This window comes from Lemur catta, chromosome 1 (genome assembly GCF_020740605.2).
Source record: "Lemur catta isolate mLemCat1 chromosome 1, mLemCat1.pri, whole genome shotgun sequence".
Classification (NCBI taxonomy): Eukaryota; Metazoa; Chordata; class Mammalia; order Primates; family Lemuridae; genus Lemur; species Lemur catta.
Window position 1 is genome coordinate 177,693,599 of NC_059128.1, and position 6,348 is coordinate 177,699,946.

A 6,348-nucleotide genomic window follows, 5' to 3' on the forward strand; every position below is an offset into this window, starting at 1 on the left:
TCAGTAGCTGCTTCACCTTGCACCGTTATGTTATGGAGACAGCTTCTTTCCTTAAACCTCACAAAACAACGTCTTCCACCTTCAGCCTTTTCTTCTGCAGCTTCCTCACCTCTCTTAGATTTCATAGAATTGAAAAGAGGGCCTTTCTCTGGATTAGGCTTGGGTTTAGGGAATGTTGTGGTTATTTTGATCTTCTATCCAGACCACTCAAACTTTCCCCATCTTAGCAATAAGCTGTTTCATTTTCTTATAATTCATATATTCACCAAAGTAGCACTTTTACTTTTCTCTAAGAACTTTTCCTTTGCATTATACCTTGGCTAACTGGCACAAGAGGCCTAGCTTTTGGCCTATCTTAACTTTGACCTGCCTTGCTCACTAAAGTTTATTCATTTTTAGCTTTTGATATAAAGTGAGAGATGTGTGACTCTTCCTTTCACTTGGACACTGCAGTAAAATTCTAAGAAATTTTTAGTCACGCTGATGACCAAAGTCACCAAGTAGTAGAGTAGTGCATCTGGTAGTAATGGCCCAGAACTAATGGCCCTGCTGTGCTCAGACAAGCTAGAAGTAGCCTGTGGGAAGTATGGCTTCTATAAATGCTGTAGTACATCCAAAGGGACATCTACATATACGGTATTGAAAGTCAACGAGGTTCTCTGCACCAGATTTGAGTGGTACATTTTCATGACCATGATGCCCCCTTTACAGCAGCAGCCACACTAATTAATGCCTTGGAAGACATTGTCTTAACTTCATCTTCTTCTCTACAGATTCCCAATGGAATAAAAGCCTTCAAACTTCGAAGCAACTCCCAGAGAATCTCAGTCTGCTAGGTTACCACCTATGGAATTCTTTTATTGATTGCTTCCTAAGAAGTGATAAAAATAAAGAGCGACATTTTTTTAACATCTTCACTGCTTAATAGCTTGATAGCTTCAAAATCTCATTAACTTTTTAAGAATTGTGCATTTCTCTAATGAATAATGAAGTTGAATATTTTTTCATATATTTATTGGTCATTTGAATATCTTATTTTTGGGATATGGCTTTCAACTATTTTGGGAACTTTTAATTGGGTTGCCTTTTTCTTACTGATTTGTATGAGTTCTTTTCATATCCTGGCTATGAATTTTTGTTAGATATATGTATTGGGAATTTCTTTCATTTGTATAGGTTCCCTTTTTATAGTTTTTATAGTTTCTTTTGATGAACGGAATTTCTTAATATTAATATAGTTCATTTTATCATTTTCAAATTTATAGTAAGTAATTTTGGGGTCCTATTTCAAAAATCTTTACCTTCTCCAGTGTCACGACTATACTTTCCAATGGTTTACTCTAAAACTGCGTTGATTTACTTAACACTTAGGTCAACAATTTCTGTGAAATTAATTTTTGTGTTATAGTGTGAGGTAGGGCCTTAGCTACATATTTTTCTATTGGATATTTTCTTAATTTATTATCATTTTTTAAAAAACTATCCATTTCTTCACACTACTGCAACTGAGTCTTTGTCATAAATTATGTGATATGTATGGATCTGCTTCTGAACTCTATTTTTTTCCCATTCATCAGTTTGTAACTTTTTGGGCCAATACCTTATTTACTTAATTTATATAGTTTTAATATGGGTCTAGATATCTGCTATGTATATTCTTCAGCTTTTTTTTATATATTTTTGATATTCCTATAGTTATTCTAGGACATTTTAAAACTTGGTGTATTTTCATATAAAATTTAAAATCAGTTTGTCAATTTCTTTAAAATAATTCTAAGTTTGCTAGAGTTTTCATTGCCATTATATTGAATTATTTAATAATAAATTAATTGGCAGTAGGCAATGACATCTTTATAATATTGTCTAATGCAGGAACATGTATTTTGCTTCATTAATTTATGTTTTTTTAATTTATATAAATGTTTTATAATTTCAGAATGGAGATATTACACACCTTTTTTAGTTTTATTCCCAAATATTTAATATTGTTATACAATTTTAAAATTTCTAAAGCTAGTTATTGAGTTCTAAATATTATGTTTCACTTAAACATTTTTAGCATATCCATTTAATCATTTTTACAGATTTTAACTTTTGTATGGAAATTTCCATTCTTTTATACCCTTTATCCATGTCACCCTCTGCTTTAAAAAATGCATTAATTATAGTTATTTTATGTACTAATTTATCTACCAAGTCCAATATCTGGATCATCTACTATTCTGCTTCAATTGTCTATTTTGCCTATTCACTGTTAATATTTTTTTTTACATATCTATGGATATATTATATATGGATGGCACAGAGGGAATGCAATTCTAGAAGTGCAAGCCCTCAAGAAGCAGCATATTATGATAAACCCCTTCTTTTGAAAGGCATCTTTTCTATCACTGATACCACAGGCTAAATTATATAGTATGCCATCTTCAAGTAACAGTTGAGGTGAAATAAATGCAGAGGCATCACAATGAATCCCACCTAATACAAATTAACTACACAGACCAACACATCTCTACAAATTTAAGTTTTCTTTTTCTGATTGCCAGTTAAATACAGAGTTTTAATTTCATAGCTTAACAATGAAGGGTCATACATGAAGCCAATACATATACCTAGCATTTCAGTCTAAGCTTGTCCACATACATAGCTCAAATCAATTACAAGGTTTAGCCTAACAAACACTAAGGGAACTTTCTTTTTAAAGTAATTTTTACAGGTATTAAATTTCACCTTGCACACTGAAGTCATCATACATACAGGGCAAAGTCAGATCTTTTATATTTGCATTTATTCATTTAACTTTTAAAACACTACTATAGTAGAATATTAAAAGAAAAACAATAGCAAGTAGTGAGCATATTATGATTAGAGTCCTTCACTCATTCACTACTGCACATGAAATGCCAGCAGTGAAGTATCATTAACTGGTCTCATTAAGAGGTTTGACACTGAACACCACCTCTGGGATGATGTTCATCATCCTCATATGCTTCTCCATTGTAATGGCGCCGTCTTTCTTGATTTGGATCAAAGTCCACCAGTTCTACTTGATCCATTTCATCAGTCTCTTCTACTTCCTTCCTCTCGGATAAGAGTTTTTCCAGCAAAGACAGTTTATCAGGAGAAAGAAAGCCGTTTTCAGGGAAATTCACCTTAAATTCGATGATTAGGCGACCCTTTTCATATGGTCTACGATAAATTGGCATGCCTTCATTTAGCACACACTTGATATCTCCATGCTTGAGAATTTGACCTGGATGAGAGGTGATGACTATGGTTCCGTTGTCAAGAGTAGATATTGGCTTTTGGAAGCCACATAATGCTTCAACCAGCTGTATGTCCATACACATAAAAAGGTCTTCTCCTCGTCGAGTAAAAACAGCATGGTCCTTCTGATCTAACACAATGATAATATCTCCTGGCTCTAGTCCTGGTTCTTGGTCTCCTTCACCATGGAATGTTATCTTCTGGCCATCTTTCATACCTTTGTCAATATGAACTTCTAGAATCTTCTTTTCTCAAACTATCTTCCTTCCATTGCAGCTTTTACATCTATCTTTAGGACTGATCTGTTCCCCATGGCCATGGCACTCCATGCACACAGACTGAATTTGCTGAACCATTCCAGGGCCTATCTGATGAATTCTTATTTGCATTCCAGTACCTCGACAATTGGGGCAGCACTCTACTGCTCCTTTCTTACCACCTCGGCCTTCACATTTGTCACAAATCACATTCTTTACCAGAGCCAGTTTTCTTGTTGCACCATTATATAAATCTTCTAAGGTTACTGACAGCTGATGTACAACATTTTTACCTCTCCTTTCTCTTTGCATCCTTCCTCCTCCTCCAAAAAACATATCAAAGATGTCCATGGGGGAGCCAAAACCGCCACCAGCTCCACCCTCTTTAATTGCCTGTTCTCCTCCTTTGTCATATAGTTCCCTTTTCTTTGCATCAGAGAGTACTTCGTAAGCTTGAGAAATCTGTTTAAACTTCTCTCCTTCATTTGGATTTTTATCAGGGTGGTACTTCAACGCCAGTTTCCTGTAAGCCTTTTTCAACTCTTCATGAGTGGCATTGGGTTTGACCCCCAAAACATCATAGTAAGTGGTTTCTTTCACCATTTTCTACAGCCGGTGAGTGGGCTGAGGCCGATGTGGAGGAGCGGGAAGGAGCGCGTAGCTGTGCGCAGCTTGGGCAGCCGCTGCTCCTCCGCCTCTCACCGAGCGTTCTGGAAAGTTCCCTCACTGTTAATCTTTTTCTTTCTTTCTCTCTCTCTCTCTATTTATCTCTCTGTGTCTTCTCTTTGTATACGTTTCCCTTTGTTTTTATAGTAATTATTGATTGAATACCTGATATATTTATATAAAGAGACTGGGGAAGTCCCAGATGAGACACCATGATGAAAGATATCCATGACTGGTATCTTCCACCAGTGATGGCGTCCACCTTCCTCTCTTAGGCAAGGAGTTTTAGGGCCTGATCACTTCCATACAATTATAGATAGAACTGAATTAGGGGTAGTGGAAGTTTTTTATAAATTTGATTTTACTTATGTTTAGCCCCTTTCACTAAGTAGTGGTCCTCCTGAGCTTGTTAGTAAGAGCCAGGCTGTCATGTGTGTTCTAATCCCTGGAAAACTGTGGAGGATTCAGATCTGGACTTTATATACTTAAAGACCAGATATTCATTCTCTAGGGCTATATGTAATGGAAAAATCTGGGAAATATTTGGAAAGGGAGACTGACTCTATGCCTCCTTTTCTTGTATATCTTTGTCTCCTAAATACTATGAGACTATAGGAAGTTTCATTGTTTCTTTTGAAAGGTTTTGCTATGGCTTTCCAGACTCCTGCCCATGACCAGAAGTTAATAAATGACTTATGGGGAAAATATTTCTTGTGGCAGGTTTCCAGTTTGTCACATTAGTACCTTGAAGTTACAAGAGCTTTGCTGGCTTTTCTTTTACCCTAGTAGAGTATTTTACTGTATGAGTAAACATTCTTACTGAAAATTTAATCTGAGTCTCACTAAAAGACAGACAAGTCTGGAACCAATTGATAAACAAGACTCACTGAGAAGCAGAAAACTCTAGCACCATTTGATAAACAAGATGACATCAATGACAGTTTCTCAGCAATCAAGACCTATGCTAAGGACACTTTAACTTTTCATATTTGTATATTTTCCTTTCTCCTCGTGATATGTTCTTTCTTTTGTAGCAGACTGTTTAAATTACTAAACTATTCCTTTTTGCCTGTATTTGCTTAAATACGAAATAATCTAATGCTTCGTATGATATTTGTAATTATCTTCATAGTTCTTATCTCCTTCTATTGTCTAATAGGTAAATGCTTTAATGTTACTATACAGCCATTATCCTTGGCCAACATCCAGTTAATAATACTACTTCAAAGTGAAAACAAAACAAAAAAAACAAACAAAAAAAAGTGAAAACAAAGTCTCATATCATGGTCAACATTGTTTTTCTGGGAGTTGCGGTGGACTAAAGGAATGACTAAATAGTCCTAACATGAGTAACTGTCCAGATCTGAGCTACATAAGGTGGAAGCATCAAAGGAAGGCATTAGTAGCCATCATGCTGATAAGAGGATATCACTTATAATTCACAGGTAAAATTATAAGGTGGTTTTGTTTTGGAAACCCACAAATTACCAAAAGTGACCTTTCTGATAATTTAGCTGCTTCTTCAAAGTCATACTGTTTTTCCCAATAGCTGTCAGTCAATCAGCTTACCCATATGGAAAGACTACAGAATATAGCTTAGAGAACATCTGTGGATTTATCATTCATAAACTCTGGCTTTGTTTTTGTTTGGAGAGATCTTCTTTACATGATTTATCTCCTTCAGATATGGGTAAACTTTGGCTGTATTCTAATTAAATTTCTTAAAATTATTCTTTGATATTTATTTAATTTTTTACTCTCACTTCATAGAATATAAACTGAGGGAACAGGGAACAAGACTGTCCTGCTAACTGCTCTATGCCTGATATATGCTCAAATAGCTGTCAAATGAATTAATGAGGATATGAATTAACAATCATAAAACCTTGGAGAAGTTGCTTAAAGTGCTCTGACATGAAAAATCAGGTAGAGAATTGGATTTGGCACTTTGTAATTGATTTTCCAATTGTAAATATATATATTTACATTTCTCTCTCTCTCTCTCTCTGTCTTTCTCTCTCTCTATACCACACACACACACACACACACAACGACCTATAGCATGAGATTTCACTTTTCGAAGATTCACAAATGCAAACTTTTCAACACTCATACAAATATCTTCCTCCCCTTCTGTACTTTTAGAATTTAACTTGAG

General features: G+C 35.1%; 1 pseudogene across 1 annotated transcript; it reads right to left on the reverse strand.

The window, feature by feature from the left end:
* Positions 1–2,513: 2,513 nt before the first annotated feature.
* LOC123630150 lies at positions 2,514–4,241 on the reverse strand (annotated as a pseudogene). Its single transcript, XR_006732604.1, has one exon. The product of XR_006732604.1 is annotated as a dnaJ homolog subfamily A member 1-like (transcript).
* Positions 4,242–6,348: the final 2,107 nt, after the last annotated feature.